Consider the following 15,342-nt stretch of genomic DNA (forward strand, 5'->3'; position numbering starts at 1 on the left):
TATCTTACTCGTATATAGGCCTTGATTCCTTGTATGATATATTATATGCATTTGACTTATAATTTTATAAAAATCATTGATATGCATTTAATATAGTGAAATTTAAATGTTTTGGACTTAATGCATGTACCATGTCTATGATGCATAGCAATATGTAATAATATGGATTTAAGTGCATTGTCTATTGTTTGCATTGTCTATTTTTTGTATTGTCATTATTGGCCATTAGCAGCATAGCATGGATGACTTGGAGGTTCTACGTGATCATGAGCTGTGGGCTGGTGGGTTGGAGGAGATGCTGGTTGACATGTTGTACCAAGAAACGTTGGAGGGTAAATTGTTGGGATCCAGAATTACAAACCATGACACAATCCGACTTGCCACGCGCCTCAATCAACTTGGTATTAAGCCAGTTGATTCATCACAAGTGAAGGGGAAAATCGTTCATCTTAAGAAGACACAACACGAGTTTACAGATTTAATGGGCCAAACGGTCATGGGTTGGAACGCCATCACAAAAACTGTTATTGGTACGCAAGAACATTGAGCAAACGTGATCCGGGTAACCTTTGTCTTCTTTTGGTTTAACCTTCCTGTATTTTAAATTTATTGCATTATCTAATCAATTTATGGCCAATTATATGATTAAATGCTTTTATCAATTTATGTGTACAAGCTAATTATTTTTACCATTTCTTAGGTCCGATCCCAGTGGAAAAAGTACATGACCAACAATTGTGCCAACTATGATGTCCTCTGCACAATTTTTGGTCAGGCTGTCGCAACAGGGGTATTGCATTATGCCTCAACACAGGAACCCCCCTCTAGAGAGGAGCAACAACAACTGGAGGATGAATTGAGGGCCCGAGGTCCTGTGTTGGGTAGTGGCACTGGATTAGACTTGACTATTGATTTGGATGACATTTCAATGACTCCCTCGACGGAAGGAGGGGTCCCGCAACCAAGGAATCCTCGTAGGCGATGTAGGGACGCAACCAGATCATCTTACTCACCAGAGATTAGTGCTGCCATATAGACACTTGCTGCCACTTCTCAACAACGGGTAGATTTAGATGCAAAGATGTTTGAAATATGCAGTTCCAAGTGTAGTAGAGGTGAGGGTTCGAATAGTGGGTCTGATGTAGGCTATAGCAGTGTTGCAGAGTGTATGAAGTTTTTGCAAGACATCACCCCTCCCCTACCAATGGACGTTCATCTTCGTGTAGTAAAAACGTTTATGGATCCTCATGTACTAACTATCTTCCAGAACATGAACCCAGCGCTGAGATTAGAGTGGGTCTGGTCGCTACGCTGACCACACATTAACTCACATGCCCTTCATGTTTAGACCATATATATAATGCCTTATCACAGCCCACTGCACTAAAAGTAGATGCCTTCAGATAAAGTTTGAAAGCATAAATCCAGGGCATTGTCAAGCAAATGGAGTACTTGAATAGTCCACAAGGCCATGCAAGAGTAGATTATTAGAGCCATTTTGTCGTGAAACATTAATTAAGGAGATCTGTTGTTGGCTTCTGCATGCGATTGCCAGCCTAGTCCCACAATGTTCATCATCACTTTTTTGATCAAAGTAGAGACATCCATCATGATCCACGCAAGAACTAAATTCCCAGTCATAGATTTCTTAGTAGGCGGGGTCTTTGCAATGCCTTTTGGGTTTTAAACATTCATCAATGAATGTGGAAACACGTACATGAGGAGACATCACTACTTTATTTATTTGCATCCTGACTCAGAGATTCATGTCTTCTTTGTTTAGTGCTTGATCAACTTTGCAAACGTAATTTCTTCATCCTTTAGAGCACATCATTGTACTCTCATTTTGTCCAAGTTTTTCCTTGAATTTTGGGGGACACAAGAAGATAGCATCCAGACAGACTGAGACCACCTACTTAGGTGGAGGTAGTTAAGTTGCCTAGCTGGGTTTAAAAAAAATATAAATAGGAGTAGTTGGATCAAGGTTTGTCTACCTGGTTGGCCTATCCCAACCCTCATGACATTGCATTATTTTAGAACTGTGGATTGGTACTTAACCAACCCATTTTGCGAAAAAAAAAAAGCAGCAGCAAAAACCCCCACCGTTCTTTCTTCTCTATTTAACTAGCTTTCATCAAGGAGATTTGTATGTTATGCTTGATGTTACTTTCACTTTTCCCAGTAGTGTAAGCTAGGTCCTGTTATTATCATTGCTTCTGATATGTCAAGATTGGTTAATATTATGTGAGATTATAGGTGTAGAATCAGTGCTGCTGAAACCAATGGTTATGGTTTTCTGCTAAATATTAGGACTATAAAGTGTTCAAATACAAGACATCGACTATGGGATTAGGAGGGACAGTATATTAAACTCTGATCACTTTCTGAGATTCATTTATTTAACGTTGTTGATTGGGAATCAACCAAGGTTTGTGTTTGGCTATGGAGATAATCTGTTTTTTTTTTTCTTTTTTGGCGTTTTGTTTTTGGGGATGGGTTCCTTTTTGGATAGGAACAGTTGAGTGCAAGCACCAGACCATATATAATTTGGGTTGACTTTATATCATGGATTCCAAGCTTCCAATGTAATCAGATTTTTCTGATTATTGGGCTGTGGTTTCATCAGCAGAAAAGTTGAGAAATTAAATAAAAAATCCCCCAATGAAAAGAGGACAAATTATCTCCCATAGGTTCGAACAAAAGGCCACAAAGTGCCAAGAAGCTAATACTTTGCTTGTTGGGTCCGAAACATTTACTTGGACCAATCGATTTTAGCCATAGGAAATTGGTTGACCAAGTATGGTTGCTGTCTTCAATCTTCACAGACCAAGAGAATCAATTGACATTGAAAGCTTACTTGTTGCTTTTATTTACTCAGTTTCAATTTTTATCCCCAACCTTTTTACTAATCAAACTAATTGCTGATTTTTTTTTTCTTTTATCTATATTACAGCGCTATTGGTTGAGATCTTGCACTCGTGCATCGAGGGAGGTATGACGGTTACTTCACCAGACCATTTTGCTATGTTTTTTTTTTGTCACATTCACTACATTATCATATTAGAATATGACTGCTTATGCCTTTCTTTTTAATCAGTTCATGATTACTTGTTAAAGCTAATATGTGAGTTATTATTACACAAGGAGTGGCTACTCTAGGACACTTTAGCAATACTAACCGTTGACTATTTGTAGCTTAGGGAAATTGGATTTCGGATTCTTATGTTTGTATTGAGCAGCACTTGATGGAGGATCCTGAGGGGAGGAATACCGGTGAACTATGGACCGATGGGATGGAGGAGATGTTGGTAGATATTCTCTACCAAGAGACCCTTGAGGGACAATTGGTTGGGTCGAAAATCACCAACCGAGACCACGTCAGATTTGTAGAAAAGATGACTCGAGTTGGGAGGAAGTCAATTGATCCTAACCAAATTTGGGGGAAAATCACTCAGCTGAGACAGATGCTACAACTGTTCACTGATTTACTGAGCCAAATTGGAATGAATTAGAATCAACAGACGAAGACTGTAGTTGCCACAGAGGAACATTGGGCTAGGGCAAAATTGGTAATCAATTGACTAAACTTAATTGATTTGACATCATTTATTACTTAGTAGAACATTTCTTTGCTTTCTGTACTGTTGTGCATGATTACTGTACTAACATAATCGTGTCCTATAGTTAGGTGCGTGGCCAGTGAAGGAAATTCAAGACTTATGGCTGTCCAGACTACGATCTCTTATGCACCATTTTCAGACAATCTGTTGCCATAGGGGTCCTCCATTATGCGTCCATGCAAGAACCCCCCTCGTCAGATGAGGAAGACCACTTTGAGGAGGAGGTAGGGGCACGAAGTCCTGTACTGGAAACTACTACGGATACGCCCATTGAAATAGACGGCCCATACATGAGTGCACCAGGACTGAGACAGGGGAGTTCTTCTGGGATCACTCGTCGCAGAGCAAATGATATGAACTCGCGGGCCCACTTTGGTTCTCATCAGCAAGGGAGCCTGTTCGGGGTAGCATTTCCCCATAATTGAGTAGAGCTCTTGAAGTGATGACCGCTAGCACTGCCGCTAGGACTGAGTTGGAGCAGAAGATGTTTGGCGAATCTAGTAGAAAGCGTAGCAAAGACAAAGGCTCAAGTGGATCGGACGCGTCATTTAGTAAGATGGCTCAATGTATGAAGTTGTTGGAGGAGTTGACCATGCGGCTGCCTGTAGAACAATATAACAAAGCATCAATGTATTTTCTTCAAGAAAATATGCAGGACATGTTCTTATGCATCGCCCCAGAGCGCAGACTTGATTGGATCTGGTGGTTGTCGTGACGTCGGGTATGAGGATTGGCTTTAGAGTTGTCTTTTTTATTAGTTATGGTTGTTTTATTTTTGCTAGGACTGTTGTTTGTTTGTTGTTGCAGACTATTTCAAACAATCAAATTTGAGACGGTTGTTTAATGTATTATTGACATATGCATTTGCTGCATCTATGGATCATGTTTTATTGATTGGGTTCATTTCATATCATCAGCATAAATGATTTGCATAATTTGCTAATGTTTTATTATCTGCGCTAAGGACAATTTAGAGAAGTACTTGGATACTTTGATAACTGTCTATTTTAATATATAAGATTATTACCAGATGGATTTTTGAGACAAGTCATGTAGGACATAATTGATAAGCTTTTTTTAATATTCACTATTATAACATAGAATATTAGAAATCCTGTTATGTGCTACGCATGCAAATGGAGGAATGTACTTGGGCTAATTGTTTTTGAAACCACAAAATGGACAGCGAAAGTGGGTCAGATGATGAGTATAACATGGAGCTAAACAACGGGTCAAATGATGAGCCCCAAATAGAGGCAAACAATGCAAATGAGGGAGCATCTGGTAGCAACCACTATCTGACCTGAGAGGAATGACAAGATTGGCAGAGGCATGATCCCTTAAGGTCTAATTACATAGCCTTGCTTATGGCCACCGCAGAACAGGAATCCGCCATGCCAGCATTTGAGCGAATGCTACAGCATAATATCAAGATATGTGGACGAGATTATATCATCACAATTTCCAAGCGTTATGCAATACGTTACGTGCAGATGTCATTCTCGATTCGACAGGAGAGGTTTCCGTGGAGGAAGCCGTTTCAATGTTTGCATACATTGTCACCCATGGCTTAGCTCAACAGATCACATGTGATCGGTTTTAACATTCGCTTGAAATCATTAATCGACATGTGTACAAAGTGATGAAGGCACTATGTCGCCTTGCATCTGAAGTGATTGTACCTACATAAGGTGATGGGGTGGCGCCTTATATTCTCGGCAATCTACGACATTATCCATGATTTGAGGTAACAAATTCTTCATCTTCCTTAAAAAAAAATACAGATGTGGTTGACACAATCCGAGTGTGCTCGGTCCCATTTACCATACATGCATAACTTAAAATTTCCTTATATGCGTGCAGAGATGTTATGGTACAATTGATGAGACTTTTATCGACGCAGTGGTGCTCGTGCAGGTAACTAACGCGCATATAACTCAGCATCATCGAGTTAGCCACAATGTCCTCACAGCCTGTGATTTCAATATGATGTTTACGTTCGTATACTCTGCGTGGGAGGACATTGCCCATGATGCTTGAGTATTTATGGATGCGGTGAGTCGTATAGACACCGATTTCCCATGGCCTCCTGAGGGTAAGTATTCTATATTAATTAATTTTTGGGCAAGCGGTATTTCGTAATTTTTGAAGAAAACATTATTAATGGAATGTTTATATTTTTCAGGTGGATATTACTTAGAAGATTTCGCATTTCCATGTATTAGGGGATTTATGCCGCCGTATCCAAGGGTGCAATATCACAGGTCTGAACGTCATGACAATCATTCATTCCAAGGATACCAAAACTATTTCAATTATCGGCATTCTTCCTTATGGAATGTTATTGAACGGACATTCGGTATTCTAAAGAAACAGTTTAAGATATTGTGGTACATGAATGGGTACAAGCTTGGCAGGCAATGATATATTATCATTGAATGTTGTGTCATGCATAATATTATTCGTAGTATTACACCGAATGATAAATATTTGCATAAGTTTACCAATCTAGATTTCTATCAAGGGCAGATGGTTGAAGATCATCCAGAGCATTTGTTGCGTGTTCCTGATATGTCATCTGCGTCTACATAGGTCATGGCAGCAACAAGTGACTCAATTGTAATTAGCATGTGGGCGAATATGCGTGAGAATTGATTCTTTCATTAAATTCCATGGTATTGTATGACTTTAATTGGCGAAAGCCAGATATTTTGGAAAAAATTATTAGCTTTATGTCTTTATGTCTTTACATTTTACCATTTTTTATTCGCGAACATGTTAACTGAGAAATTGAACTAATGTTGAAGTTGGGTGAAAATAGATGTAGAAGAATGAAAATGGCTTTTATTGCTTCTCTGAGCACATTAGCAGTAAAAAAAATTATAATGAGGGTAGCATGAGGATATTTTGTTAAAAAATGAAAAAACATTTGATTTTTTAACAAGTTTAGAATTAAATAATTTTAATAGTTCTCGAATAATTTTGGATGTAACAAACCTTGTTTTCTCTAATTCTTATTATAATTTTGAATGGATTTAATTAAATAAGTATGGGAGTGCCGAAAAATGCCAAAGAACGTACCTGCGTGTTTAAAAAAAATATAGCCAAAAATTTATTTTTAGCTTAATTTAGATTTAAATTAAATGTTTTTAAAAAAAATTGTGTGAAAAATTATTTTTAAATGATGTTGGCACTAATTTCTCATAATAATTCTATTTATTTAAACAATATATAAATAAAATTATAATTTCACCATCATTATCCGTAAATTCTATCAATGATGGGACCCACAACTTTTTCACCTTCCTATTCAAAAGTCAACAACTCAATATATTTTATATATCCAAACAACTCAAAACACTCTCAATAGGATCCATAAATCCACTCTAATCTCTACTCATTACTATTCATAACACATCTAAGGTATTCTCACTACCTAGACTTACTCTAAATATGATAGCCCATATCTCTTTTGTCACCTCACAATGTAATAATAGATGGTCTACTGATTTCTCATTTTTTTGCACGTATAAACATAGTGCTGCTTCTTGGAGCACTACAGAGAATATTATGTAATGAAACTTTGTTGTAAGGAAAAAGCTTCAGGCCGGATGGGTGCCAAACGTGTCTTCCCACCAGACAATAAGAATATGCCACGTAGGCATTCCATGAGAGAGTGATATGAAGTGAAATGCACTGGATCTTGTCTTATATAGTCAGAAGAATTACCTCTCTCCACTCTCCCTCTCCCTCCCGAATTTGAGTTCATTTTGAGTTCTCATCCAAACACAAAATCACCTCTCATTCTCTCTCCCTCTCCCTCTCCTTCCCGAATCTGGGGCACCAAACACAAAATCACGTCTCTCGACGGAGCCCATCGGCACTACTAAGCCCATCTGCACAACGAAGCTAGCCTTCTCTAGCCCCATCTGCGCTCCACTCCACCACGCTAAAAGCCCCAATAAATAATCTTCAAGTTGAAAGGTAAATAAAATTTGTATTCCTACAATGATCTTGCCTAATGAAGCTAGCCTTATTTCGTGTTTGTTTTCTACTCCTTTGTAATTGTTTTTTATTTTATTTTTGTGTGCTTATTACTGCTACACCATCAATTTCTTTCTTTTACCATTTCTCAATGATGTAGACGACATTGCCATCGAATTTCGTCCATCGTTTTCAGTTGCAATGGATTGCTTCCTCCTCCAACTATTCATATGATCGGCTCATAGATAGCCATCTTTAGGCAGCTAAAAGTTTCAATATTTTGTATAGTTTTTTAAAAGTAATTTAAAATGAAATGTTGTTTACAGAGAATTTGAATAAAGCTTTTATGAAGGCCGTTTTATTTTAAATTATGGTGAAATTTTTCTTAGTTTAATTATTATTATTTGTTTGAATCTATGCAAAAGGTTTTCAAGAAATGAGTTTTTCAGTCTTTGAAAATGGTGTTAAATACTAAAATAGTTTTTTGATATTCTTTTATTTTTTAGTTTCTAATTTTAATTTTTTAAAGACTATGCTTATGGTTTTGGGTCTTATCTGGATACTGCATCAATGTTCTTAAAACCAGTGACCTTGCTTACACTATGTTCAATCAAAGTGGAGGAAAGATCTTGTATGCATCTTTAGGGTGAGTTAATGCTCCTTTTAACTATAGCGCGTCAATCCAACTGACCAGCACCTTATGATTTTTTCAGAGCAATTCTTCATATTCTTGTGCTTACTTGTTTGGTGCTAACCAACATGACTTGCTGCATGGATTTTATCTTAGGGCTTTCTCTTATCTTTATTAATGTTTTGTCCTTTATTGTATATAATGCTGCATTTTATAATGTTGACTAGCTTCTAAAATTGTTGATGAACTGCTTTCTATTTTGTTGAATTTAAGTGTAGTAGAATTGTCAATTTAGAAAATTTGGGTGTTTGTTTGGAGTTTACACTTGGAGCAGTCAAAATCTACAGTAGATAGTTTGCATAAAAAAAAAGTGTTGAGTCTGCTTCAATCTAGTGGTTTCAGTTTTTAAAAAATTTTGTGGTTGTGTTGGTTGGCCATGTTTTCTAAATGTGATGCCCCAACAATGTTTTGAAATTATTCTTTTGTTTATGATCTGACATAATTTCATTTTTTTAATGTTTGATTGTAATGTTTGGATATATAAAGGTTGAGTGAATGATGAGTACATCAAGACATCATGTTAAGATTTTAGACAGTGATAATTCTCGCACCGATGAAGTTGAGATGATTGTATAGGATGGTCAGGTTGAACAAAACAAGAACATGCCCAAAGAAGGCCATACAATGTCATCTTCATATGTGGAGCCGTATGTGGGCTAGAGTTTGATGGTGTAGAGGATACACTAAGTTGATATAAAGCCTTCTATAGACGAATTGGTTTTAACATTCGAACAAATCATAGTCGGTTGTCAGGCATAGACAAATCATTAATTGCTGTAGAGTATGTGTGTTCGAGAGAAGGATCCCGTCGAAATCATTCTAAACTTAAAGAGGGCAAGGCTCGAGGCTCCGGAAACAAAGTGTGGGTGAAAGGCAATGATGACAATAAAGAAGAATGGAGACAAATGGGTTGTGTCGAAATTTGTACTCCAATATAATTATGAGTTGTTGACACCAGAAGTACAAGTTTACTTCGTAGGCATAGATGAGTGACACCAGTCCAAAAACATTTAATAAACACACTAAATGAGTCGGGGATACCAACACGAAAAATAATGTCCGTGTTGAGTAAGGAGTCAGGTGGTGATTATAATGTCGGTTGCATTGCAAAGGACATTCATAATTATTTGGGCAATCGAAGGAAGCAACTTCTTGTTGAGGGAGACGCACAAGAGTTATATGAGTACTTTTTGGAAAGCGAACATAATAATATAGGCTTTGTATATTTGATCCAAGTTGATATAGATGGGTCGATGGAAAATTGATTTTGGGCAGATGCGAGATCAAGAGCCGCATATTGATATTTTGGCGATATTGTTACGTTTGATGCTATGTACCTAACAAATCGCTACAAGATGCCATTTGTTCCATTCACTGAAATTAACCATCATCATCAATCTATCATGCTTGGATGTGCGTTATTGATAAATGAGACAGCCGATTCTTACACATGGTTATTGAAAACATGGCTAGAAGCGATGCTTGGTCGTGCTCCCTCTACAATAATAACTGATGATGATAAGTCAATGGCTAAGGCCATCACGGATGTTTGCCCAATACAACTCACAAATTGTGTTTATGGCATATCCTATAAAAAGTTCCTGAACATCTAGCTCATGTTTATAATAGAAATGCACAATTTAAACATGATTTTAACCACTGCATTCACGAGACACTAACTATTGAGGAGTTAGAGTTAGAGTGGACTGAAATGTGTTTGAAGTACAAGTTGGAAGAAAATAGGTTGTTGCAAACTATTTATGTTAAGATAGAAAAGTGGGTGCCTGCTTACTTGAGATCTACATTTTCGTTGGAATGTCCACAACTCAACAAAGTGAGAGTATGAATAAGTTTTGTAAAGACTATGTTTGTTCAGGTACGATGGTAAGTGACTTCGTCCATCAATATGATAAAACTTTGAATGCCCGTTATCTAAGTGAGAAAGAGAAAGATATGAAGACAAAAACATCGAGGCCAATTATAAAAACTTCCACCAATGTTGAAGAGGAAGTGGCCAAGCTCTACACAAGAAAATCATTTTTGATCTTCTAAGATGAGCTATTTATTAGCCAACGGTTCAAGGCACATAAAATACATGAGGAAGATGGACGAAAAAATTTATTTGGTGGGCATTAATGGGTATGAAAAACCGACATATGAAGTAACACTTGGGTTAGAGGAAAATGTTGTTTCTTGCACATGTTGTAGGTTTGAAATTATTAGCTTTCTATACTGGCACATCCTACAAATTTTGACAAAAAAAGATTGTTTGGACCTTGTACAATTATATGTGTTAGAGAGATGGACGATCAATACAAAGAGTCGCGTGGCACATGGGATATATGTCGATGAGAAGCCATTGGAGACTATCCCAACTGCATTAGTCATGAAACATTGTTTGATGAGACAATTTTATATAGTTGCCAATGAGCATGCTTGTAGGGGAATAGAGACTATTCATCAAGAGATTCTCTTGATGAATGATGATGACAATGCTGGTAAGATGGAGGGACATCCGGTCCAGAGCAAAATAGTCTCAGACTTTTCATTGCAAGATCCTCCAATCATTGTATCTAAAGGAAGGCTCAAATCATTACGACACAAGAACCCAAAGGAAAATGCACCAATGAAGAAGCGACGATGCAACATTTGTAAACAAGAAATGCATGTTAGAACCAACTGTCCTTCACATAGGTAATTGTCGACATAGTTTATTATGTTTCTAATTATGTTGTATGTTCCTTTTATGACCTTTTAACTTGATGAAATATTTTTTTATAGGAATATGGGCGAACCAAGTTCAAATATATTACCTCCAGGAGTTTCGCTTCTAAACGGTTGGGCTGTTATTAGAAGGAAAGTAGCCCTCCTTTCATCTGTTGCCACGTCAAAAATTACACAATAATCTCAATAGTCTCACTCGCACTGAAGAACTTCATTTGTAGAAAACGTCCACGAAGAAAAGCTCGCTCCCCTTCCACTTTGCTCTGCTTCCGTCTCTTTGCACCGCCGCCAGTCAGGTCCTCTCTCTCTCTCATGCCACACCTTCTCAAACGTACTTTGTAAACTCTCTCTCTCTCTCTCTCACCTCTGAGATCCCTTCGTTTCACTTCCCAATCTCCACGCCATGGTACTCGAGGTAATAGCCCCGATTTGATTTTTTTTGTTCTTTTTCCCCAAAACCCTAATTTCAACCTCAATTCCTAATGTTCCCTTGTTGACATAATAAAATGGAGAAGATGTTGTTCTTACTATTCACCATGGAGTAGAAATCATTGTGGTTGAAACTGAAACCTCCAGGAGTTGGATTTGTTGATGATTAGTGCGAGTAAATATCGGCATTGGTTAAATTAGATGGTTGGGGAATAACCAGACTTTTGGAGCAAGAAGAAGCTGATTTTCTCACAATAACATGGAGTTTCCCATCTTCACCAACTTCAGCATGGGTTTCATTTCAAGTTGTTCTTTTCGAAAATTGAGAGGTTTATTTGCTTTGATTGTTCTTAATATGCAATGATGATTTGCATCGACAACTCCGAGTGGATGCTTATCGACAATTACTCTGTCAGATTTCAAGCTCAAGATGATGCTGTCAATCTCATTTGCAGAGCTATAATAGTGGGTGCAGATGAAAGGGACTTTACTTCTAAGCTGAGAGCCTTTGTGTAAAGGGAGAAACGAATTCGACGAGTGGGGGTTGCGATGCACACCATGATAGTTATGGTGGAAAGCCTAGGTGTCAGTTAACTATTGATGGGCTATTAATTGGGTAAAATTAGATGGACCGGTTCTAAGATATTCTCATAGACATTAATGTGCTAGATCATGACTTCCTTAGAGAGAAATCGACAAAGAAGCAAGACAAAATATCATAGCAAAGTGAAAACATTCGTGAGGGCAATTTGCATGCGAATCCTCGTCTCCATTCATCATATAATATTCAAATAGTTTTTTACAAAAACTGATCTAGAAAATAAACACAACTTGTTCGAATAAGTCAAGTACATCTTAATGTAGCATTAAATGATTTACAAAATTTACAACTAAGCAATAACGTAATAAATACAATGGTTGTCCAATACTTTTTGGGTTGCCCGACGTTTGCATTTTGGAGGGAATGCCGCAATAACATAGCTGTCTTTTTCCCGAGATCACTTCATCTCTTGCCCTCATAGACCGTAAGCTAGATATGGTGTCTCCAGTACTTTCCATATTGCTTTAACAAAAAAAAAAAAAAAAAAAGAGGAAATACTGCATCAAAGATTGCAAAATGAAATAGCTAAAACAACAATAATAACATTTCACATTTTCCACAGTCCTAATGAGTACACAGTCCTAATGAGTAATCTGGATTATTGTAATCTGGATATAAGCTATCTAATGTCATCACGTTGTAATCTGGATTATTGCCAGAAATTATATTTCTACAACTCTCAAACAGTCACAAATTTTATATGAAATAGTTAATCAATTAGTAACTCCATGATTTGTTTGCATGCTATTTTATGAATTTGGCATTAACATTAGGCTTCAAACCAGGAAAGCCTTGCTCGAGACATTCCTAGAGCAAGCCTTGAAGAAATATAATTAGGCCACAAAAAAATTAAAATTAGAAACTAAATATAAAGAATATCAAAAAACTATTTTAGTATTTAACACCATTTTCAAAGACTGAAAAACTCATTTCTTGAAAAACTTTTGCATGGATTCAAAAAATAATAATAATTAATCTAAGAAAAATTTCACCATAATTTAAAATAAAACGCCCTTCATAAAAGCTTTATTCAAATTCTCTGTAAACATCCTTTCATTTTAAATTCCTTTTTAAAAACTATACGAAATACTGAAACTTTTAGCTGCCTAAAGATGGCTATATACGAGCCGATCATATGAATAGTTGGAGGAGGAAGCAATCCATTGCAACCGAAAATGATGGACGAGATTCGACGACAATGTCGTCTACATTGTTGAGAAATGGTAAAAGAAAGAAATCAATGGTGTAGCAGCAATAAGCACAAAAAAAAAAAAAAAAACAATTGCAAAGGAGTAGAAAACAAACACGAAAGAAGGCTGGCTTCATTAGGCATGATCATTGTAGGAACATAAATTTTATTTACCTTTCAACCTGCAGATTATATTTTTGGGGCCTTCGGCGTGGTGGAATGGAGCATAGATGGGGCTCAAGAAGGCTGACTCGATCGCGCAGATGGGTTCAGTCGAGAGAGGTGATTTTGTGTTTAGCACCCCAGATTCGGGAGGGAGAGGGAGAGAGAAGGATAGAGGTGATGTTGTTTTTGACTGAGAAATGAACTCATATTCAAGAGGGAGAGGGAGAGGGAGAGAGAAGTGATTTTGTGTTTGGCTAAGAACTCGAAATGAACTCAGATTCGGGAGGGAGAGGGAGAGAGAAGGAGAGAAGTAATTCTTCTAACTATAAGACGATCCAATGCATTTCACTTATTGTACTCTTCCATAGAATGCCTATGTGGCATATTCCTATTGGCCTGTGGGAAGACACGTTTGACACCCATCCGGCCTGAAGCGCAACTCTTGTTGTAATGTTGTTTCTTTGACTATCAACTCTGACTCTGTTTAGTTTAATGGGAATAGTTATGGTTGTACTGATGTAATAGACTGGTTTTCCTTGTAATGAAAATATAAATCTATTTTCGATATGAGGAAGTGCCTATTTAGAAAGAGAAAATCAGGGAGGATGAAACGAGACTGACAGGCTTTGATATATATTCAGATAAAATGTGTTCTTATTAGACATCCACTTCCAATTCCAGATAAAATTTTGATAAGAATATGTAGTATGTACACTCTAGTTGTCATTTTTGCATTAGGATTCCTTGGAGGTTTTGTCCAACGAATGGATCTTACGATATTCTAAAATTCTCCGTAAATGATGTAGGACTCATCGCATCCATCCATCTCTCTTCCACTCTCCATAGAGTTGATTCATCTCATACGTCCATCTCTCTTCCAATATTCTAAAGAGGTTTTCCTTTCTTCCACCCTAAGAAACTTGTGCATATAAATGCTTTGTGATCAAGATGTCCTACGGGAGAAGACTAATCCCTTAAAAATATCATGTAGCACCAAAAACAACATACCAGAACTTCATTCGAAATAATTTGAGGCACAGTACAAATTCAACATATACAAGCTCCTTTAATGACCAAGGTGAGAAAATGGATAAACATCGAAAACATCTATACAAAACAAAGAGTATGTTATATGAGAGATATAAAACGATTAGAGACAAGCATATTATATTTCTAATGAAAACTTACGGCAGAGTTTCTAAACTGTAAATCAGATTTTCAGTTATATTATTCATATTTTGTCACATCCGTATACAACTTAGTGAGATAAAATGAATCAAAGAGTAGTAAAAAAAATCTCTAGGTGACAATGAAAAAATTTAAACCATTTCTACATCACATTTGTGCTTTAAAATCATCATGTATGAGCAAATTACTTGCCTCGTGCGGCCCTAGCTACCTCTACATGAATTAAGCAAAACCCCAATAGAAGTCATTATAAAACTTTTTCTTTTCTTTTTTATTAAAAAAAAGAGAAGCAGTCAGTGATTCATGCAAGCATGCATATACATGAAAACTTCAGTGATTCATGCAAGGATGAGTTTTTCTATTCACATCACATGGCATTGGGTCAATACAATACATGTTACTGTTTCTGGTTTTGGTGCATTAAAATGGTGCAAAAGTTGGTTTTTGTTCCAAAAACCCAAACAAGGGTTATAGTTTTGCTTAGAAGAAGCCTAGGTTTAAAGGGGAAAAAAAAGACAATGACAAGATTTATCTACTTCAATAAAATGATTTGTGCAATTCTCAATGTATGTCATTTGAAAACAATAATGAGACAAATATTCACTTTTTATTGATCATGAGCATTAAATTAAATGGGTTAATGACCATCTCATCTCATTACTCTTTACTTTATACCTTAGCTAGCTTGTCATTACCTAGATGATGAGTTTGAGTTGTAAGAGCAAGAAACATTACTTGTTGGCCAAAACCT

Source organism: Juglans regia, chromosome 12 (assembly GCF_001411555.2).
Source record: "Juglans regia cultivar Chandler chromosome 12, Walnut 2.0, whole genome shotgun sequence".
Taxonomy (NCBI): domain Eukaryota; kingdom Viridiplantae; phylum Streptophyta; class Magnoliopsida; order Fagales; family Juglandaceae; genus Juglans; species Juglans regia.